This window comes from Lissotriton vulgaris, chromosome 8 (genome assembly GCF_964263255.1).
Source record: "Lissotriton vulgaris chromosome 8, aLisVul1.2, whole genome shotgun sequence".
NCBI lineage: Eukaryota > Metazoa > Chordata > Amphibia > Caudata > Salamandridae > Lissotriton > Lissotriton vulgaris.
In genome coordinates, this window is record NC_141696.1 from 1,150,889,335 (window position 1) to 1,150,913,845 (window position 24,511).

At 46.5% G+C, this 24,511-nt stretch overlaps 1 pseudogene; it reads right to left on the reverse strand.

Moving 5' to 3' along the window:
• Nucleotides 1-8,861: 8,861 nt before the first annotated feature.
• LOC147698409 (2-aminoethanethiol dioxygenase-like) overlaps nt 8,862-24,511 on the reverse strand; it is a 70,546-nt pseudogene continuing 54,896 nt past the window's right edge.

Sequence of the window (24,511 nt, forward strand, 5' to 3'; positions counted from 1 at the left end):
CTCCTCTTCTTGACCACCAATGTAATGTTGTGGTGGTCCTCTTGGTGGTGGTGGTGGTGGTGGTGGTGCAGATGCTCCAGCTGCTGCTGCTACTGTAGCCATTTTAAAGTACAAAATATTTCTGTTAGATCTCCAAACAGGTCTTCCTCAGTCAAAGGACAAAGTCAGAATAAGGAAAAAAGATGGGGTCTTTCATCATTTGGAAAAAAAACTGTCCTGAACCAATGAAAAGTGTTATTTTCAGGTCACATGACCTGGGCTTTCATCATTTAGAAACCAAAACTGTTCTGCACCAATAAAAAGTGTTTTTTTTAGGTCACATGACCCGACGCGCTTACGCTACGCGGGGGCGCGCCACGGGGCACGTCGCGTAAGCGCGTCAGATGATTACGTTGCGCGATCGTATTCGCTCGAGTATTTCCGGGTGCGCTTACGCCGTGCGTATCACGCGGACGCGGCTACGCGATACGTCATGATGTTTTCGTTTGTGGCAATAGCGCTAACAGGACGCTCACCGGTGCGCGACCCGGGGCGCTCCGAAAAAATGCGCTTTCCAGTGCGCACACCTGGGCGCGCACCGGGAGCGCATCAGGGCAAAATTTTTTTACAAAAATAGTATTATAGAAATATACAATATAGGATTCATTATAAAAAATATTACATTTCATAGGTTTGAGGCCCTATATATAGTTAGGAATTTGCTATTAAAAAACCTATGAAATTCACTGAAAAAAACCTATGTTTCACACCAGTTATAGTTAGGAATTAGCATTTAAAAAAACGATTAAATTCAATGAAAAAACCATAGGTTTCACACCAGTTATAGTTAGCTGGAAATTTTACTGACATAAAACCATAGAAATTTCAACGTTATAGTTAGTTGGACTCACTATAACAAGCGTGCCTGCAATGCACTGCTGATGACGTCACATATTACATCACTCATGACATCATAAATCGCAGAATACGCGTATGGAACGCGTACCCTGCTGATCCCTCCCGGGGCTTGAGGTGATTTGTGTGCAAACATGCCCTGTTAAGTTGGGGAATTAATTCCTCTTCAATCCAGCGGTCCCCTAGGGGCCAACTAGTCCAACAGATACCTCCGGTAAGCGCCACAGAGCTGCGTTACAGAGTGTTGTAAAAAGGGGGCATGCCCTCTGAACACCTCTCTGCAACCTAAAACGCGCCACAGGGCGTGTTTGCACACATGTCAACTCAGGCCCCACCCCCTTCCTTCACTATTGAGCACAATATTCCTCTAAAATCAGTGGAATTACGAATTCTGATTTACTCACCTGTTATCAGGAGAGACCTCAGTGCTGCATCTTTCAGCCCACTACTGATCCTGAAAAGTAATTCTAATCGTAGTTACTGTAACTTGAATTTCCTTCCATAGGCTAACATTGACTGGTTTCACTTGGAAATTCTTCTAAGTATGGAGTTTTGGAACGTTAGAAAATTCTTCTAAAATCAGCCGAACTACGAATTTTAATTTACTCACCTGTTATCAGGAGAGACCTCAGTGCTGCATCTTTCAGCTCACTACTGATCCTGAAAAGTAATTCTTACCATACTTACAGTAACTTGAATTTCCTTCTATAGGCTAACATTGACTCGTTTCACTTGGAAATTCTTGTGTGTGTGTAGTTTTGGAACTTTAAAAAAATCCTCTAAAATCAGCCGAACTACAAATTCCGATTTACTCACCTGTTATCAGAAGAGACCTCTCTGCTGCATCTTTCAGCCCACTACTGATCCTGAAAAGTAATTCTAATCGTAGTTACTGTAACTTGAATTTCCTTCCGTAGGCTAATATTGACTGGTTTCACTTGGAAATTCTTCTAAGTGTTGAGTTTTGGAACTTAAAAAAATTTCTCTAAAATCAGCCGAACTACGTATTCTGATTTACTCACCTGTTATCAGGAGAGACCTCAGTGCTGCATCTTTCAGCTCACTACTGATCCTGAAAAGTAATTCTTACCATACTTACAGTAACTTGAATTTCCTTCCATAGGCTAACATTGACTCGTTTCACTTGGAAATTCTTGTGTGCGTGTAGTTTTGGAACTTTAAAAAAATCCTCTAAAATCAGCCGAACTACGAATTCCGATTTACTCACCTGTTATCAGGAGAGACCTCAGTGCTGCATCTTTCAGCCCACTACTGATCCTGAAAAGTAATTCTAATCGTAGTTACAGTAAATTGAATTTCCTTCGATAGTCTAACATTGACTGGTTTCACTTGGAAATTCTTCTAAGTGTGGAATTTTGGAACTTTAAAAAATTCCTCTAAAATCAGCCGAACTACGAATTCCGATGTACTCACCTGATATCAGGAGATACCTCAGTGCTGCATCTTTCAGCTCACTAGTGATCCTGAAAAGTAATACTTACAGTAACTTGAATTTCCTTCCGTAGGCTAACATTGACTGCTTTCACTAGGAAATTCTTCTAAGTGTGGAGTTTTGGAACTTTAAAAAATTCCTTTAAAATCAGATGAACTACGAATTCCGATTTACTCACCTGTTATCAGGAGAGACCTCAGTGCTGCATCTTTCAGCTCACTACTGTCCCTGATAAGTAATTTTAACTATACTTACCAGTAACTTGAATTTCCTTCCATAGGATATCATTGCCTGCTATATAAAATATATATAAAATAAAAAAATATAAAATAAAAAAATATTACAATTTCAATATTTTTAAAAACTTTTTTCATTTACAATACAAATATGTAATGTAATTTAAAAAATTAAATATATAAAAATAAATACTTTAAAACAATGTAGTAAATCAGTATAGAAAAAGATAACAATTAATACATTTAAAAATTATCATTTACAAAACCTTTGAAATTCACAGAAAAAACCATAGGTTTTAGCCACGTTATAGTTAGGAATTAGCATTTAAAAGACCTTAGAAATTCACTGAAAAAAACATAGGTTTCAGCCACGTTATAGTTAGGAATTAGCATTTAAAAAACCTTAGAAATTCACTGAAAAAACCATAGGTTTCACACGTGTTATAGTTAGCTGGACATTTCACTCATACAAAACCATTCCCCCGTTATAGTTAGTTCAGCTAACTATAACTCGCGCGCCCGCAATGCACTGCTGATGATGTCACATATTACATCACTCATGACATGGTCAGTGACATCACTGATGACATCACTGATTACATCTCAAATGACATCACTGATGACATCACTGATGACATCATCCTTGTGAAAGAGTGGCAGACCTCCTCTCAGCGTAATATAACCTTTGATACACACATTAAAAAATAGAAGCAAAAATTTCAAAAAAATTGAGATACCAATACCAGTTACAACAACCTATTCAGTAATTCCACCATCTACATACACATACACTCATTCACCAACAGTTGTATATAGTCACTCATACATGTACTCACTCATCATACGTACGTATATATACACACAAACACACACCAGGTATATATGTGCATGTATATGTGATATGGAGTCCCTATGGGATACTAGCCATAAACGTTGAGGCCGCTATTTTTGTCTCAAGAGTGCACATTATTTGTTTCCAGCCTCAAATTATATTCAGCAGTCTCATGTTGCATTCTCCCCATAATGATCATCATGTATATATGTGTTAGCATAATCGGGCAGTGAACAGGTTATATTTCCTGGCATGTATAAAAGGGAAAAGGTTACGGATTTAACCTGAAAGTTATTTCAAGCCACATTATTTCAATTTCAATGAATGTTGTCTCTCTCAACGGTACAAGTGTTACACGCAGCACGTTTTACATTATTGCATTTTATTTGTTTTGCATTTCCCGAGGGGGTTTGCTCCATACAGTGGATTTTATTTTTCCTAGTATCTCAGTTTTTAAAATATAAGTAGGCAATACTCTCCTTATGCATTATAGAGGCTTGGACATATCATGAAGAACTATGTGGTCAATATTGCACTATGCATTCAATTAGCATTTATGCTTAAGTGACTGCATTGTTCACTTATTATTCATAGTGCTTTGTATGTTATGGTATCTTCCTAATGTTCCAATTTCGATTGAGATGTGTTTTAGGTGTATTATTGCACATCGAATTAACCTCTTCTATATCCATGAAATTTATTTTATGTCTATTACTGGCATGGGATATATATTTCGCAATGTTAATGGCGCTTGCCAGATCGAGAAAGGCCGCTGTGACAGCCGAAATGCGTCTCTTCAGTCGTGGGGTCAAGGGAGGCCCGATGAAATAAAAGAAGCTTTTACCTTCCAGCCCTTGTGTGCATGCCTTCTTCAAGTGTGGAGTAGGAGTTGGTTTGGATATATATATATATAATAATAATAATAATAGGGAAGCTTGTAAAGTGCATGGTTACGCTGAAAGCGTGTCCCCGCGCTAAGACTGAAAATACCTCCAAACAGAAGTAAGGAGAGAGCTCTATTATCTTGCAAACAGGTAAGTTTTTAGGTTCTTCCTTAAAAAATGTAATGTATATAGATACATTACATTTTTTTCAGTGAAAAAAACAAAGGTTACAGGGAAGTTATAGCGAGGTCAAATTTCACATGCACAAAACTATAAAAATTCAGTAGTTATAGCTACCTGAGTTAACTATAACTTAAACCCCGCAATGCACTGCTTATGACCTCACATATTACATCACTGATAAGATGGTCAGTGAAATGACATCACTTGCCACATCATTTTGCAAAGTAAACGTACATTTACTATAAGTAAGAAGAAGACACAGGTGAGAGACGTACAGCACAGAGCTTAATGTTACTTTATCAACTACTACATTCACTTATCACCTAAGAGACAGTTCTCAGTCGATAGTCCTGTCTTTTCTGAATTGCTACTCTAAACATTATTGACCAAAGTAATATGTCTAATCATATAGGCTAGTCTATTGCAAACTACAACAACACAATTTATTAACTTGGAAAGAAGTTTTACTGCAAAATTTCAGATTTACACAAGCCACTACAACATACAACCAGTAGAGAGGTCTTAACGACAGGCCACTGTGTCACAAACCACAAGTCAAGTTATTCTTCATCCTGGACAAAAGTGTGAGCAGAGAAGTGAGTTTATTGTAAATGTATACTACACTGAGCCATCAGCCTAGAGAAAGGTCTTAGTGAACAGATGAATGTATTGCAATCAACTACTACAATACTTCATCACAAGAAGAGAGGTCTAAGGAAACTGGTCAGTATGTCATAAAACAGAACTATGCTGAGCCATCACTATGGAGTGAAGTCTATATGAACAGCTTAGACTGTCGTAAAGCACTACCGTAAACATACATTAGCATGGGACATATATCAATGTAGAGGCTAGTTTACTGATAAATAGTATACCCATATTAAAAACAGGATAATAGATCAGATAACATATGTTAGCCATTGTATGGATGTCGGCCAAGTGTTACAAATCTGCGGCCCATAAAATTTGATATAGTAAACATTGAATGTTAATTAACCCAATATAGGTTATTTAGCCTAAAGTCTAATGAACAGAATTTGGCTACCCAGATGTTTTGTGTGGCATGTTGAAATGAGGATTAATGTACAAGGCCCTGGAACTTTTGCAATATTTTTTAATCAATAGGCCAGGGGCTCGTTGCTGTGTAGTGACTTGTAATGTACCCTTCTTCAAGACCTTATTTATGAATATTCTTCCCATTAGCATCACAGGCCTATAATGAATTATGAAGAGGGCAGTTCCTGTCTTTGCAAAGCTAGGCAGGGTGGCCACTGAACAGCAGAAGACTGCATACATGCCAATAGACCGAATTCAGGCGGGAGACTTCTGATTTTTTAAGTCAAACATGGCTTTATTTTGACTGTCCCCTACCTGAAATGGCTGCTGCTTCAATGGAAGCCATCTAGGGAAATACATTCCCCCAATATTATTTTTAAATACTCCACTTTGCTCTTTTAGTGAGGCAGGGAAGTGTTCTAATAACACAGCCTCAGAAGGCAACAGCTGCCTATTCCACTGTTTAACAGGGTTCCCCCAATCACAAATCTGGGATAACTTTAATGTATAATGAGGCACTGGTTTCTGCTGGAAAACAAAGCATGTACTGGGCACCAGCAATAACATCTGGACTTAATTTAGCGCTAACATATATATTATACACCTGCTAATTGCTGTGCCATCTTTGTATTCCTTACTTAGTATGAGTGGTTAGCCTTATTTTAATTTTGTGGTCCGTGCCTGCTGCCATAAGATGCACTATAAATAAACAATGGTCCGTGGACAATTTCTTCTCAATACCACAATTAGTTAGTACTTAGTTACCAAGTAAGCATTTTTTGAGTATCAACGTCTACTCCAAATCAATGAATGCACCAATCCAAAATAAGCAACAGCATACATATAAATCGAGGGCAATTTATTCATTCATTGCCACTAGAAATTTCAATTGACTGACAATACATAGAAGTCATAATAGTTGCCCACAAGAGGAGCGTGCAAAAATAAAAAGGAGTTAATTAGGTGGTGTTGAGTGATGAAGAAAAGAAAAGAAATTCAAGGAAAAATGACATAAAAGTAATTTCATAAACATTTGAAACAAGACAGTGCGGATCTGCAATTATCCGTCCTGCTCTACCTGGCCATGAATACAATTTATTCTATAATGATCATAGTTTTTCAATAAAAGCAAGATTTATATGTTTAAGGATGATGTTGCACATGAACATAAAGCAGAGAACATGTAGGTCCAGGTTTTTTATCAAGGGCGTCAACGTTTCAACTTGACTTAGGGTCTAACGGTAATTTATGCCTGGGCCATGCGAGTCTTCTTCAGGACTATAAACCAAAGGGCAACCAAATCTTTGTAGATGACCCCTCAAGAAGGAGGTGGTACATATATTATGAATCCATGTTCCCATCAATGATATTGCCTCCTTGCCTTCATCATGGTGATCATACTCATAGGATTTTTGGTGACTAGAAGTCCTCAGTCCTTTCTAGTGGATAGTGTCTGATTAAATTAATGGCATGGTTAGCGGGGGTTTCTCACATCCAAAAATGGTGACGTTTTAAGATTTAATAGCGCGGTGGTCCTATCAGTATCAGGCCACGTGTTACAAATCATTCCGGCCGGTAAGCTGGGTTTCTGAGAGTTCGTCCCTGTTTGTAACACCATATTGTATTTTACCCAGGTCCAGGACCAATTGGGTCACCCCATTGTATTAATGGTTGCCATAAGATGCACAGCAGAACTCCTCTTAAAAAGGAAACACAAACCTATAGAGTAGCAGTCTTACCTTTTGTTATCATTTAATGAAACACGCATTAGAAATGGAATAGGTCTAGCATTTTTTTGAATTAGAGCTATTGGCATAGCTCAACAGCTACCAGACAGAAATTGCCACTTTGCAGGTACCGAACAGATCATTTCTCTGTTAAACTGCCAGAAAGCCAAAAACAATGTTGATAGCGTACAAAATAAAAAGGCAGATCAGGATGACCAGGAGAAACGGAGCATGTATTGGGATGGCTAACGCAAGGAAACAATTGATGAAATCACCTGGGCGTGACCCAAGCACCCAAAGGTGAGAGAATCAGACCCAATGTACCAATAATAAACCTGTATTTCCAAATTGCACAACAACGAACAAATGGCAATTCATGGGCATGCCAAAAGCCAATAGAAGATAACAGGTCTTGCAGCAGCACATGTGTGCTGCCTAGGCTTGACATAAAAAGGTAGATGCAGTAGCTGTGAACAGCTGGGATTGCAAATCTTCCCACCACCCTCCAACCCCCACGCTGGGTTAAAAAAACGGTGACAGAATTGGCATATTTATTAGTGCTCCTCAAGTTCTTTCCTCGCCACTCCCCCTCTTGTGAAATAAACTCACCTCTCATGGCAGCACCACTTCCGAGGTCAAGCTTCAGGATCCGCTCTTGATAATTTGGGTGTCGTGTTTACTTGTTTTATGCTCAGTTTATGACTTTTTCTCTTTTTTTGCATTTTTATATAGCGCAAACTCGACCCAAAGGACTTGGAGTGCTTTACATGAGCATCAGTTACCTTGTGCAAGGGCATATTCATTGTGGTGTAGGCTCGGGGAGATTAACTGATTTTCCCAGAATCACAGGATGTTGAAGCAATGCCACGACTCAAACTGTATTCCCCATTTTTAAAGTCGGCAACTCTGGCGTTACGGCACATCCTCCCCCAAGTTCATATGCCAGCCACAGATCTCCGATGTTTGACAGCTATTCATGCTTTCGTTTTCACACTAAGTGCTGCTATTAAACATGAGCCACATATTTGCAACATAAAGCAAAGTATCTTATTTGAGGAATGTTTCTATAAATTGCTCTGGATGAGAGGCATGGGAGCTTTATGAGCACTGCTGCAAGGCTGGTGCAATGGGTGCAGTTGTTAATTTTGAAACCCTGATTGCTGCTTGTGAATGTTTTATTATTAACATCAAAAATCAAGTGCATTAATAAAGCAAATTAAAGACACAGCTGAGGCAGCTGCAGAGTTAAAACTTTACTATTTTGGGGACATCTAAGTCATGGAACAGACCTTTTTACTACATTAACTGGTGACTTTCTTGTAAGAGCAATAATTCATAAACAAGTCAGTTCTGGGTCACACATCCGGCTTCGAAGAGTAATGAGGAGCTACATCCTCCATTCTAACTTTCTAAATCTAAGTTGGTCTATGGTGGGTGGATGGGGCCCTCCGATGGTTCAGTGTATTTGTGCAGTGAGGTCTTGGTGCACAGATCTGTCAATGTACAAGATATCCCAGTCATGCAGGGCTGCACCCCATTGCACTCCTGGGTGGCTGACACGGTTCTGACTATGGTGCTCATGGCTCACCAATTATCTCAGAGCATCACACTCGGCCCCGGGTAAGGTTCTCAACCACACCAGAAGTCAGCCGTCTGGGGGACCTCCAGGGGCCACACCTGACTATTCTCACCCTCCTCGTCCTTCCCATTTTGGGCGTGGGGCTCAGTGGAAGCTCGCTGCAGCAGCTGGTTGTAGTGACAGTCGCGTCGGTCTTTCGGGTTGTAAGGTGGCGCTAGAATGTCAAGTAAAGCAGCAAGCCGGTCCACCGTGCTGATCTGGTGCAGGTTGTCCCAATTCGGGCTGAGCTGGCAGGGAGAGCTGGTGGGGCCAAATTGGTGGAATGATCCGCACAGGACTCGGTGCAGCGCATCCCTCTGGAAGGACTGCAGGGGCAGTTTGAATGGTGGGGACATTGTGGTCATGAGTACCTCCTACAGCTGGTCAAAGCTAAGGATGGTGAATGTGGCATAGAGCACCTTGATCATGCTGTGCATGCTCGATGGTCATTCCAGCGGGATGCACCCCTGACCGCTGTGCAACAGGAAGACACCCATGCTGAAGCTCTCTGTGTCGCAGGTGTGAATGTAGGTGACGGCAGGCTTCGCAGCACGGCCTTTGGTGTACCACCATTGTGTGATCTGCAGGTCCTCAACCCGCAACTGGCTCACCAGGTTTTTGAGCTGGTTCAGGTTGTTGTAGAAGGTCTTGCTTCAAACACAATGAGATGATGGACGGAGCGCTGAACTTTTCAGACACTTCAAGCCCAGTCACAGACCTGAGTTGAATCCATTATCGTTCTTTAGCTCACTTCGCCATCCCAGTTCAGACCCATCCCTATGCAAATCTGTCTAGACCCTGTTCCTCATGGGATCAGTCCAGTCCGCAGGTCTTCCCTGGACCAGAAACAAGCATCCTGGCACCGGTTTCAGGGTAACGCCCCTCATAAGCCAGGCCAGCTTGAATCCAGTGGCTAAGTGAGCAAGGGACCCATGTCTGGGCATACCCTGCCAACTTAGGGCGAACAAAGCACACACAATGAGATGATGGACGGAGCGCTGAACTTTTCAGACACACACCCCCAGTCACAGATCTGGGTTGAATCTATCATCGTTCTTTTGCTGACTTCGCCACCACAGTTCAGATCCAGCCTGTGAGGGTGAGGCTCAGGCACCAGAGAAGGAGAGCTGGGCCTGTTGTGCAATCTTCTGGATGAGGGAGAACATGTTATCCCATGGCATCTTCCTCGATCCCCTATGAGTTAGCACAGACCTGAACTTGCACAGCCTTACAATTGAGTATGCCGAGGTTAAGCTAAGACATTGCAGGCACAGTCTAAATTCCGCACCTAATTTTTTCATCAAAAATCATTTACATTTTTTGGGCTCTGACTAGAAACAAATCTATATTAAATATGTGGCACAGTAAATGTTTCTCTACTCACAGTGCACGGCAGACTGGTGTGAGCAGCAGGGGCAGCCAGGGTCGGGACGGGCGGGCGGGGCACGGGCTGCTGGGGAATGTCAGGACAGGCAGGGGTAGGGGAAGCCAGCATTTCAGGTTTGCGTGCTCTCCCGCCCCGGCCCCCGCCCGCCACAACATTGTCCGGGACACAGACAATGTCGTGGCGGGCGGGGGCCGGGTCGGGAGTGCACGCAAACCTGAAATGCAGCCCCCAGCCCCCTTCTACCCCAGGCAACGCTGGGGCGGGCTGCTAGTTCTACATATATTTATAGTAAACTGAAAAGGTCTTGACTAATGCCAAGCCTAGAAAGTTTTCTCTTAAACACTCCTGTAAACCATCAAATGTTTTATATATATACCTCGTTTGAATGGAGCAACAGCAAGGATGCAAATGTTCATGCAAATATATAATTTCCAGTAAAATTGCATTCTTGGATTCTGCCCTAAGTGTAAATGTTTCTGTGAACCCTTCATGCCATTTAGATATTCCTCTTTCGAGTTAATAGATGCCCCTTATCAAGCTGAAAACATCTGTTAGTACGCAACGAGCTGCAAGCCTCATGCAGCAGGTAAACAGTGAGAGTATGTTGTTTATCAGTCCACAAAATAAATATGTACTATTCTGTATAATTGCACCAGAATAGACCAGTGGCAATGTTCTGCTCTAGATGAGTTAATTAGAATTCCAAGAAACGTTCCATAGGCACATAAATACTGGGAGATATTTAGCGTTTCCTTGAGCTGATAGTTCTGAGTAGGGCGAAGTCCCAGTAGGCACTTGTTTTGTCTATCACTTAGGTAGGAAATATTGAAACCCTCTGCTCAAAGCCTTAAGTAGAATGAAAAAGGTGGGGGAATGTGGGTCTCTAAAACGTAAGTCGTAGAAAGGAAATGTAAGAAAGTGAATTATTAATTGGGGTGGATGAAAGTCTCCCACAGGTAATACAGTCACTAACCTGTTACATCGAAGAATTTAAGAATTCAAACCTGAGTAGCTCAACCCCTAGTAGCTGTAGCACTGAGCAGACATGTTTGTTAAGGAAATTGAGAGGGACCCCTTATAACCCAGGGGATTGGAGTACTTTAACCAGTATGACAAAAAATATCCCTTGGATGTCGTACTAATATTCACATACTCATGTACATGCCTTCAAATATAAACATTAGACTGTATGGGTTCCAAAACTATCAACACTCATATTACGAAATTACAAAAAGCTATTTTTATTTTCTTAAAAAAGAGAGAAGCAGATATTTATGCACAAATACACATTTGATTAAAACATATGGAACTGGTAAATCATGGTCCCAAAACACATTCACATAAATGACATAATTGCAATACAACTAAAAAACAATTCATTGGCACAAGAAAATGAGTTAAAAAAACTAGGTAAAAAAGCAATTGTAAACTTTTTACACAAAATTCCATTCAATTATAGACAGAATAAAAATTCACATTGGGGGAGAGACAGACAAGAGACATCAACTTTTAGTCATTACAGTTACACATCAGAGAGCCTGCTTATCTTTCATCTAAACCTAGGCCCAATGTCTTCTAGACTTCCAGGTCAGATGGGTTCTCTCGATTGTGTATTATCATGCGTCGACGCGTTTCGATGGCTATTTAATGGTATGCTGCCATCTTTCTCAAGACTTCATAATTAGTCTCTCCTATATTCTAGGCACTGGATGGTTACCACTGTTAAAATTGATACCTTATTTTGATAAACGGGGTTCTTCGAATCCGTCTTTCTTTATACTTCGTTTGTTGTAGAGACTGCTGTTCCTACAGGCTGCTTATCCACTCATATTGGTATAATCCTCCTAGAGAAAAACTTCTCTGGCGGACTCTAGTTCTGTTGGGCTCGGTAGCTCCAGTTAGTTGGCGACCTCCCTGTTTATTTCTTGTGGACAGGAGGTAGACCTCACGGTGGGTAGTGGTAATAATATCCGGTTTCTTACAAGTAAAATCGGTGCGCTTTAGTTTGCCTTTATCTTGCCCGGCTATTTGCGGTACAGCAGCGTTCCACTCCCTTCTCTTGCTAGCGGTTCCACTCAGGCGGCTCGGCGTCGGTAAAAAAATGTTGAATCTACTGAGCAGACAGGCTTAAGAAAATGTGTAAAGCATTAAGAAGTACCAGAATAGTTAAAAAGACAAAGACAGAACAGAATAAAAAATACTGCTCCAATTTATATAGCTAAGGATGTATGTAGTAAGACAAATGAAAAAATACAATAGGGGAAGTAGATTTATAGATTTTTAAAGATTTGAGTGAAAATAGTGCTGAAATGCACAAGGCACCAAAAACAGTCAATGGTCGCAGTAGAGCAGGACCTAGGGGTGATTTGAGGCCGACCACAATGGAGCATGGTTCATCTACATCAAGTATAAATTGATAAAATATTTGTAAACACCTACAGTGTTCTACCCATTTAGGATTTTTACAATTCTCCAGACTGGCAGACCTCAGCTCTGCATGATGATATTCAACCAACCGCAAATCAATCAGCAACTAAAGTGGGAAGATGAGCTATGTGAACAGCTTTCAGGTGCCAAATGGTTGATAGCACATATATCTATTTAATCACTGTCACGTGAAAATAGGTTTAAACTCTGCTATTACATACAACTCTCAGAATTGTTCATGCTATGGAACCACCATATAATCTGGAACCCATCAGATATGGTTTGTCTAATGCAGATTTCTAGCACATGTGGTGATATGGTACGGAGATGACACATTTTTGGTAGAAAGTGGTGGCACATGTGGCAGAATTCTTTTAATTATGGTTGCTGAAAATCATACAATTTTGCCTACTGGGATTACTACCAAGAATAAGAAGCTTCTCAACAAATTAAATTCTTGATGTTAAGACTTGTGCCGGCTTTAGGTTTTATAGCTATGATGTGGAACAGCTGACTAAACATTGCTTAAAGGATGCACAAATGTGGGGCAAGGTACACAAAGTTTGTTACTTTGCCTTTCTCAGAGTTGACGTCTGTCCATCAAACTATGACAACGTTTTTTTAAAAACCATCTTGTTAAAGTGCAAGTTTGTTATTTGAAAACAAAAAACTAATGACCCCCTGACTGGGGGAGTAATTTCCTGGGCGGGAGGCGCATTATACGTTAGCTTCTATACCTCACCACCAAGTTTTGCCTGGTGGTGACAGATAGGAAATAATGAGATATCACCGTCCTCCCCAATTAGGGGCTAGTGTAATGTCCATCCTCCAACGGCCATTCCCTTGGGTTGTCAGCGGAAGCTGTCCATTGACAGAGGCAATGGTGGCTCTGTTGACTGAAAGCTTTCAGTCTTCCCTACCCTAATAGGGCAGGCAGACAGTCACTTTAGCAGACAGTGTACACCATGGCGTTTGTGTTTGTAATTATGGCAAACTGCATAAGATTATGTGGAATTACAAGAGGAGCGTAACCCTGCATTTACCGCTATTTTCCTAGAGTAACATGTACCCTAACAGTCAAAGTGAATCTTACACTAAGACAACATCGCTAAATACAACAGAACAGAAACAGCAGCAGCCGTTCGCGTTCTGCTCCTGTGCTCTTGGATAGGCATTGTAACCCCAAATGACTCCAAATTATGCGAATGGGTGTAATCACTCAATTTTCTGTATTTTTGCATCACAAGAGTAACCTAAAATTCCAGAATTTACTCTGGTGAAATAAAAAATTTACCAGGCCTACTGATACCCAAGCAAAGTGGTAAAGGTCCAGAGAACATTCGAAGATTTTTCGCTGTCTGACATGTTTGAGATGCACAGCAAGGTACCATGAGGAAACCTCGATTAAGGCTGTTGTTAGATGTAAAATCTTTCGAGCAATGACATTATGGTCCAGAGGCACTCAAGAGTTTGTATCTAAGGCAATGTATGAGGAAGGTAATCAGGGCCTGCGAAACTGGCATTTACACTATAAATTGGTATGATTACCAGAATCAAACTCATGCTGAAACAGACATGCATACTAATTGCCCCTTTCTGCAGAGAGTTGACTCTCTAGAAAAAATGCAAAGACAGGACACTAGGGATAGAATTAAACCAGACATGAAAAACGACTCCTACCAGAATTTTTTTATCTTCAACCAGAAGCTGGAAGAATACTTCAAATGGATAGATTTGGAAAAAAAGCTGCAATGGGGCAGCTGCAGTTTTTTTTAACAACTTAGGGGTATATTATCAAGGGCATTATCGCCGCTTTAGCAGGACTTTTTCCTGCTAGAGCGGCGATAGTTTTATCGCCCTATTAGCTAACTGTCACTAACAGCAGTTAGCGACAGCTTTTAGGCGATAGGGACGGGTTTGGGGCCCGCTTTGCATGTAAGCGATATTTATCGCTAATGACATGCAAAGTGGCGTACCCAACCTGTTAGCGACTGAAAGCAGTCGCTAACATCGCTATCGCCTATTATCAACGCAGGCGAAGGGATAAAAAAAATTGAGCTAAGCGCAAATATCGCCAAAACCTAACACCTGCTCAGACCACTCTTAACCTGTATATCCAATGGGAAGTGGATATTCAGGTTAAGATCCTATTGGCGATGATGCATGAATATCGCTGGATTTCCAGCGATATTCACGCATGGAGCCGCTATTACCGGATATTTTATCGCATTTGAGATAAACGTAGCTAATAGCAAGTTATCTCGGCAATAAAATCTGGCGATGCGCAGCGATAAATAAATAATCGCTAAGCTCATTTAGCGATAATTATCGCTATTTGTTGCTAATGTGCCCCTAAATCTCTTAGCACCACTCCCTTTCGAAAGACCACCTAAGAACGGTCTTTATATCTGTCAATTCCATGGCTGAATCTGAAGTCATCTGGTCATCCGTGTAAGATCAACACAACTTGTCAAACGATCCATTCAGAATAAAGAAAAGATGCCATGTATACATTAAACAGACTGGAGGACAGAAGAGAAACTTATGAGACCCCAAAGAGTAAGCTGACCGCGGATCGCTATGCGTTAATTTTACAGTATCCATAAAGATCTGAATTAGTATTGCATTGAATACCTAATATCCATCAATTGGTGTTGGACAGGCCACATGAAGGGCCGCTCTTCCCGGCTCAACCAGGCCCGAGCCCGGTCACGCAAGTACCACACACCACCATTGCACGTCCTCCGTCCCCTCAGGGACCCCTGCCCTCGAGCATGTCAACCTCGTGGGTCCGATCCACTGCCAGCCTACGCGCCCATCCTGGGGCGCCATCTTGGACACTCCACCACGTGGCCACCTGGCCCCCGGCCGAACTCAACCACGGGCCTGGCCAGGCCTCAGACATCCCGGCACCACCATCCACCCAGGAGGCGAGCGGGCTACTTGGCAAGTCAATAGGAGAAAGAGGTGTCAATGGCTCTCCCCCGCCAAGTGCCGCTCGCCCATCGCCTCCCCGGGCACCGGCTCCACCCCCCTGCTGGGTGTCTGGGCCCCCTCATCCCGGACCTCCCGACCTCCAAGTGCGAAGGTCCGGACATCAAAGCACTCCAGCCCTATAACTGGGGCAGCTCCGGAGCAGGAAGGCAGTTGTATCTTGGAGTCGAGAGACGTAAAGAGGAACTCATCCTGGACGGACTACTGGCGCTGCCGTAGCTCTGTCCTGTGCACCATCGTCCTGCCTGTTGGCGCTGCCACAGCCGTCGTAACCTTCATCCTTCATCGTCGTCGGGATCTGCTGGCGTGGCCGCGGACCGTTGTAACCATCATCTTTCACCGGGACCTGCAGGCTCCGCCGCGGACCGTCATCCTTCCTTCGTCCATCTCGGGACCTGCTTGGCTCCTCCACGGCCCGATCATCTAGAACGCCGAGCTCGAGGATTGAGAGCTATTTTGTACTCATTGGTAACTAAAGACTGTCCCGCTACCCCTTTCCTCAACCAAAGACTAGACTCGAGGGGACCCCTGAGTCCAGACCTCCTTGTATCATACCATCGTAACCTAAGAATTGCATATAAAGTCTCGTTAACCTTCAGTCTTGTGTGGTGTCCGTCTGTGGGGGGGAAGTTACTTGTCTGTACAGTCGTTGGAGACGGCTCTCCCTGGAGACCTCTCCCCGTAATCTCGGCCGACCCTCCCGGTCCGTCTAACATTGGTGGCCAGCGGCGCGATCCGAATCACCGCATAACGTACAGAGAGTAGCTCACCCCACAACGAACCACAATGACAACTAAAGAAAGCGGATCAACTGAAAAGTTCCAAATGGAAAAACTAGAGGAGTACAGCCATCGTGAACTAAAGCAGTTCTGCATCGAACTAGGTATCGCTACCACCGGACTAAGCACCAAGGACGATTTTAAGCATGCCCTAGAATCTTGGGCAGAGACCAGGGATGCCGAAGCCCCTGAGCAAAGCACCGCGAAAAAAACCAACACGGCCCCTGAAGAGCAAAGAACCGGTCTCTCGCAAGACGAGATCCAAGAAAGAGAAAAAACCCGACTACACGAGCTAGAAATGGCCCGACTCAAAATGGACATAGAACTCAAGTTAGCCGAACAAAAAATCAACTTAGAGCACCTACGTCTCCGAGAAGAGAGAGAGGAGAAACAGAGACAAAGGGAGCTCGAGGAAAAGAAACTGGCGTACGAGCACGAACGGAACCTAGCCGAGATCAACCTGCGCAAGCAAAATAAAGAGTTAGGGGTGCCCGAGAGACCACACACCCCAGGGACCACGGAGAAAAAAGTACACATCCCCAAGGATGTTGTCCGAGAATATTTCCGAGAGGACGACATCCAGCAATGGTTTAAGGCCTATGAAATCGCTATGACTGCGCACCGGATCGATAGGAACGATTGGGGAGCCGGCCTATGGGGCAGATTCCTCAATGAGGGCCGCGATACCCTGTTACAGCTCCCGGACCACCAGATGACCTCCTACGACCATATGAAAGCGGCCCTCCTCACCCGCTATGGCCTCACGCCCGAGATGTACCGTCAGAGGTTCCGAGACTGCACACGCATCCCGGGCACCACTTGGGTGGACTATGTAACGTACTTTAGCCGAGCTTTCGAAGGCTGGATCAGAGGAAACAACGTCACGACCTACGAGCAGCTGTTCAATCTGATGGTATGGGAGCATCTGTCCAACAATTGCTTCATTGAACTACGCCAACACCTCCTCGACAGCAAGTTAACCGATCCCCGGCAGCTCGCAGCCGAAGCTGACCGGTGGGAGATCACCAGAGTGGGCCGGAATGGGTCCTACGAGCAGAACAGGAACAACAATGGTCACCACCGACCCAGAGGAGGAGGAGGGGGCCAAGGACGAGGAAGAGACAACACCCCGGCCGCCCCCGCTACCAGCACCACCCCCCCGGCCAACCGGGGCAGCACCCCGGCGCGACCAGGGTACAGAGCCAATGTCACGTGTCACCGATGCCAACGGGTCGGCCACTATGCAAACGACCCAAGCTGCCCGCAGTATCAGAGTCCAAAACCCCGCCAAGTGGCCGCCGTGGCCCTAGGGGAAGAACAGATCTCCGAGGAACAAGAAACAGACGAGCAAGAGTATCAAGAGTGGGAGCCAGCCGCCATGACTCTCGCGTGCTTAGGGGGAAGAGACATGGTCCCGCGGGTCCCCCTACCCGCTAACACCCAGAAGTACAGCCAATGGGTGAGCATCAATGGACAACGGGCCGAAGCCCTTCGTGACACCGGGGCCAGTGTGACAGCCGTCCGCTGTCACCTGGTGACCCCAGAACAATATCTACCGAACATTCTCTGCCCTGTGCGATCAGCCGACAACTCGGAAAGTCTGTGTCGGATGGCCTGCGTCCCCTTTGAGTGGGGAGGGGTCTCCGGCATGTTGAAGGTGACGGTCCGAGACGACGCCCCCGTGGACTGCCTCCTCGGAAATGACCTGGAGAGCTCCCCGTGGGCAGCCGTGGAGCGAAAAGAGCACTTGGGGATGTTGGGCGTCCCGGACTGGGCGTGCGTCACCACCCGGTCCATGGCCGCCCGTGCCAACCATCCCCCGGAAGAACCAGAATGGCCGGCGCCACCGCCTCCGGTCGCCCCAGCCGAGACCACCGACCATGACACCCCCCTCGAACCTGCTCAACCTTCCGACCTCGCTAACCTTGACCAGTGGGCCCAAGAGGGGGGGCCCACACAAGAACAATTTCGCCAGGAACAGAAGACCTGTCCCTCCCTCGAGGGACTCCGCCAGCAAGCGCTCGCCCAAAGCGCAGGGGATACCTCCGGAACTCATTGGGTCTACTGGGACAATGATCTGTTGTACAGCGAGCAAAGAATCGCCGAGCTGGGGGCCAACCGAGTACTAGTAGTGCCCCTCCGCTTTAGAGACTTCCTGCTAAACCTGGCCCACGATGTCCCCCTGGCAGGGCACCTGGGACAAGATAAAACCTACAGTCGCCTAGTGACCCACTTCTTCTGGCCCAAAATGAGAAACGATGTGCACCAGCATTGCCGATCTTGCCCCACGTGCCAAGCCAGTGGGAAGAGCGGCCGCAAACTAAAGGCCCCCTTGCAACCTTTTCCAGTAGTCACGATCCCATTTGAGAGGGTCGGAATAGACATTGTGGGACCCCTGGACCCGCGTACAAAACAAGGCCATCGCTTCATTCTGGTGCTAGTGGACCACGCCACCCGCTACCCTGAGGCTGTTCCTCTCCGGACCGTGACAGCCCCAGTGGTCGGCCGGGCCCTGATGGGGATCTTCTCCCGTGTGGGGTTCCCCCGAGAGGTCGTCAGCGACCGAGGCACGAACTTTATCTCTAAATACATGAAATCCCTCTGGCAACAGTGTGGGGTCACCTACCGATTCACGACCCCTTATCACCCCCAAGGGAACGGACTTGTTGAGCGGTTCAACCGCACGCTAAAAGGGATGATCGGGGGATTGGAAGAGCCCCTCCGTCGCCAGTGGGATGTGCTGCTGCCGTGCCTCCTCTTCGCTTACCGAGAGGTCCCACAGAAATCCCTAGGCTTCAGCCCATTTGAACTGCTATACGGGCACCCAGTGCGGGGGCCGCTCAGCCTGATCAAAGAAGGCTGGGAGATGCCTCCGGCCAAGAACCCTCCAGATGTCTTCCGGTACCTCCTCACCCTCCGAAACCAGTCCCGGCGGTTCAGAGACCTAGCAAAAGCCAACCTAGAGGCCAGTCAAGAGGACATGAAAAAATGGTATGACCAGAACGCCTCATCCATCGAATTCGAACCAGGGCAACAAGTATGGGTAATGTCCCCCACGGAGCCATGCGCTCTCCAAGACAAATGGACAGGGCCCTTCAAGGTAATCGAGCGCAAGGGACCTGCCACCTATCTGATCGATATGGAGTCCTCCCGGAACCCACTCCGAGTCCTCCACACCAACAGACTGAAACCCCACTTTGCACGAACAGAGCTCAGCCTACTGATGGCCACAGACAATGGGGTTGAAGACGACTCCGAGCCTCTCCCTGACCTCCTGCGGACCCAGGAGCAAGACGGCTCCGTAGATGGGGTCCGACTCTCGGAGACCCTCACCAGAGAACAACGCAAAGAGTGCCAAGCCCTCCTGTCACAGTTCGCCAGTCTGTTCTCCCTCACCCCAGGTGTCACTTCCTGGTGTGTGCACGATGTGGACACCGGAGACAGCCCTCCCATCCGCCACCGGGCCTACCGCGTACCTGATCGGGTACGGGCCTGCATCCAGGCGGAGGTGGCCAAGATGCTCACGCTCGGGGTCATCGAGCCCTCAGACAGTCCATGGGCCAGCCCGGTCGTACTGGTCCCCAAAGCAGCCGCCCCCGGAACCACACCAGAACTCCGGTTCTGCGTCGACTACCGGGGCCTGAATGAAGTCACCAGAACAGACGCACATCCCATCCCCCGGGCAGATGAACTGGTCGACCGAATGGGAGCTGCCCGCTACCTCAGCATCTTCGACCTGACAGCAGGTTATTGGCAGATCAGCCTCACACCCCGAGCACAAGAACGTTCTGCCTTCTCCACCCCCGATGGCCACTACCATTTTACGGTCATGCCCTTCGGCATGAAGAATGCCCCAGCGACTTTCCAACGGCTCGTCAATCAGGTCCTGGCAGGGCTCGAAGGATTCAGCGCCGCCTACCTAGACGACATCGCTGTGTACAGCCACCATTGGACCGAGCACCTCCACCACCTCCGAGCAGTGCTGCAAGCCCTTCAGCGAGCTGGCCTCACGGTCAAGGCCAGCAAGTGTCAAATTGGACAAGGGTCTGTGACCTACCTCGGACACCAGGTGGGAAGCGGTCTAGTGGCCCCTTTACAGTTGAAAATTGCCGCCATCCAGAACTGGCAGCCCCCTATCACCCAAACCGAAGTACGAGCCTTCCTGGGCCTCACGGGCTATTACCGAAGGTTCGTGAAAGACTATGGTACCATAGTGGGGCCTCTCACAGAACTCACGTCAAAGAATCAGCCCAAGAAAGTGAACTGGACCCCAGAGTGTCAAACGGCATTCGAACAGTTGAAGGCCGCCATGTGTTCCGCTCCTGTGCTCCAGGCCCCAGACTACAGCCGGGAGTTCGTCGTACAGACGGACGCCTCCGACCAGGGCATTGGGGCGGTCCTGTCTCAAGTGAACACCGAAGGCCTTGATCAACCGGTGGCCTTCATCAGCCGGAGACTCCTACCACGGGAGCAACGCTGGAGCACCATAGAGAGGGAAGCCTTCGCTGTGGTATGGGCCCTCAAGAAGCTCCGGCCCTACCTTTTTGGCACCCACTTTCGGGTGCAGACCGACCACCGACCCCTGCAGTGGCTGATGCATATGCGGGGGGAAAACCCAAAGTTGCTACGCTGGTCCATCTCCTTGCAAGGTATGGACTTCACAGTCGAACACCGACCTGGGCCAGATCACGCCAACGCGGATGGCCTGTCCCGGTTTTTCCGCCTCGACGAGGAGAGTCCCCAAGAGGATGGGTAACTCTCCCCGCCTTCAGCTGGGGGGGACGCATGTTGGACAGGCCACATGAAGGGCCGCTCTTCCCGGCTCAACCAGGCCCGAGCCCGGTCACGCAAGTACCACACACCACCATTGCACGTCCTCCGTCCCCTCAGGGACCCCTGCCCTCGAGCATGTCAACCTCGTGGGTCCGATCCACTGCCAGCCTACGCGCCCATCCTGGGGCGCCATCTTGGACACTCCACCACGTGGCCACCTGGCCCCCGGCCGAACTCAACCACGGGCCTGGCCAGGCCTCAGACATCCCGGCACCACCATCCACCCAGGAGGCGAGCGGGCTACTTGGCAAGTCAATAGGAGAAAGAGGTGTCAATGGCTCTCCCCCGCCAAGTGCCGCTCGCCCATCGCCTCCCCGGGCACCGGCTCCACCCCCCTGCTGGGTGTCTGGGCCCCCTCATCCCGGACCTCCCGACCTCCAAGTGCGAAGGTCCGGACATCAAAGCACTCCAGCCCTATAACTGGGGCAGCTCCGGAGCAGGAAGGCAGTTGTATCTTGGAGTCGAGAGACGTAAAGAGGAACTCATCCTGGACGGACTACTGGCGCTGCCGTAGCTCTGTCCTGTGCACCATCGTCCTGCCTGTTGGCGCTGCCACAGCCGTCGTAACCTTCATCCTTCATCGTCGTCGGGATCTGCTGGCGTGGCCGCGGACCGTTGTAACCATCATCTTTCACCGGGACCTGCAGGCTCCGCCGCGGACCGTCATCCTTCCTTCGTCCATCTCGGGACCTGCTTGGCTCCTCCACGGCCCGATCATCTAGAACGCCGAGCTCGAGGATTGAGAGCTATTTTGTACTCATTGGTAACTAAAGACTGTCCCGCTACCCCTTTCCTCAACCAAAGACTAGACTCGAGGGGACCCCTGAGTCCAGACCTCCTTGTATCATACCATCGTAACCTAAGAATTGCATATAAAGTCTCGTTAACCTTCAGTCTTGTGTGGTGTCCGTCTGTGGGGGGGAAGTTACTTGTCTGTACAGTCGTTGGAGACGGCTCTCCCTGGAGACCTCTCCCCGTAATCTCGGCCGACCCTCCCGGTCCGTCTAACATTGGTGGCAGCGGTGGGATTCGAACCCACGCCTCCTTATCATAGGCTTCTGCGAGATCTTGCGTCATTAACATACACAGGTTCCTCAGATTTTCCATTTGCAGCACCTCCTCTGAGGCCACACCAAAGTGGTCTCTTTCCCATTAAAAGGTTTAGAGTAAGGCCTAAGTGGGCCTGCATTTCGAACATCAATGTTTTCCCAAAAAGTATAAAGAGAAACATGGTACAAATAAATATTCCAAAAGTTCAAGAGACAGATGGATCAAGAAATTAATATTTATCAAAAGCTTTCACGTTCCAAATGCACAGAATAATGTTTTACAACCTTATTTGGAAGAGTCCTTGTAGCTGTATGTTATAGGATGGGCCAGCTCCTCTGTATAGTTTCTAGCCCTTCGCTCTTTATGTACTCACTTGGATCTGAGTTAGGTTAAGCTGTCTTAAAAATTCCGGCTTTCCTGTCTTTCTATTGACCTTTTACCTCCAATAACATTGATTCTTCTACTACTTTACATCTGCCTTACACATTATCATGACCTCCCAAACAATCCGTCCTAGGCTTGACCATACTTTAGCTCTAATTTGTTCTCACTTTCTCTCTTCTTTGCGCCCATTCCCCATCCTGCCCCTTTCTCAGCTTATTGCCTCATCATCATTAGCCCTGCTCCCAACTACACCGCAGTGGGTGGCCAAGCTCCACTGCATAACTTCCAATCACTACTGTGAACAGTCTCTGTCTGTTTGGCTCCTGGACCTGGCAGCAGGCCAGCCCCTGCACTCTTTCCCCAAGCAAGACCCGACCCCCACTGCTAACAGCTTGTGTAGCCGGGGTTCACTGCAAGGCCTGTTCTGCATTCAGACTCTGCACCCAACTCTCTGTATGTTGTCAATGTGGGCAGCCGTCGCCTACTACACATGCATTATTTGGCTGTGCACATCCTTTCTTTCCTAGTTTATTTTTAATGGGGAAAAATGTAATTCATATGTTTTATTTTTGTAGTGGAAATTCATAATGTTAGTCAAAATCGCTATTTTCAAAACAAATGGAACCCTTTTCTACTCACAAAATGGTGGCCACCTCCATGGGTATGGAAAATGTTTTCGCCGGCGCAAAATTCACAATATTGATTTTCATTTAAAAAAATTCAAGATGGCTGAAAAAAATAAATCAACTTAGTCAGCCAATCACTTTTGATAAAAACTGCACAATTATATATAAGCTATAAAAAAAAATTACCTATCGCCACCGCATCTCTCCAGTCTCTCCTCCGCATCAGGACTCGGCTGGAACAGGAACCAGCAAGCACCCAGGCTCTCCTGACCAATCACAACGCTGCAATTCAACATTGTGATTGGTCTGACCATCATGGCTTGGCACTCAGCCAGGTAATGGGTGCCTGGCCATGTTCTCCACGCAGGCTGTAATGCAGCCTGCATGGAGAACAATTAAAGTGCGCATGAATGTTTGGCCGACCGGAGAGGGCCAGCCAAGCATTCATGAGCATTTGGAGTGGACAAACCACTCCTACTCTGCCCTGCTCTGAGAGCAGAGCAGCCCCACCCGCCATGGCCAAAAAGCAGCTGGAACAAATAAAATGATAATAACATTCAGTTATCATTTTAATTTTCCTTTAGTTACACTGCTTAAAAGCAGTGGGGCGACGGTTTCTAGGTCCATCCCTTTGACCAGGCAGCCAAGGTGTGCGCACTCCGCCCCCTTATTTGGCTTTTTAGGTCTTGCCTACGCAGCACGCATGCGCTGCATAGGAAAAATACCTATAGAAATCGCTTCAGCTTTTCAGCCAAAAACGTGCTTGCATTGCATTGCTTTCAATGGCAATGCGTGCACGTTTGGCGATTCTCTTGTGGGAGCGAGCTTGGCAACATATGATCGCTCACTCCCGCAAGGGAATCACTGTTTGTTCTCTCGCACTTCTCCCACCCCTCCCAGTTGTAAGCCCAGTACTGTTTCACTTTCGCAGCCGCGGGCCGTGTTTGTGTTTCAGCGCTTGTTCGAAGTGCAGTCGTTTAAGCTTTACAGGGATGTCATTCATGTGCGTGCCGAAGGAGCGAACCACGAGTAAGTGCGAGGTTTCCCGAGTCTTCCGGCCCTTGACTGCCCGGGGCTCAGACTCCTGAGTTGCCCTGAGACCCGATTAGGCAAATAGGTCTTGATGTCCCGGATCACTGGCAGCTTCA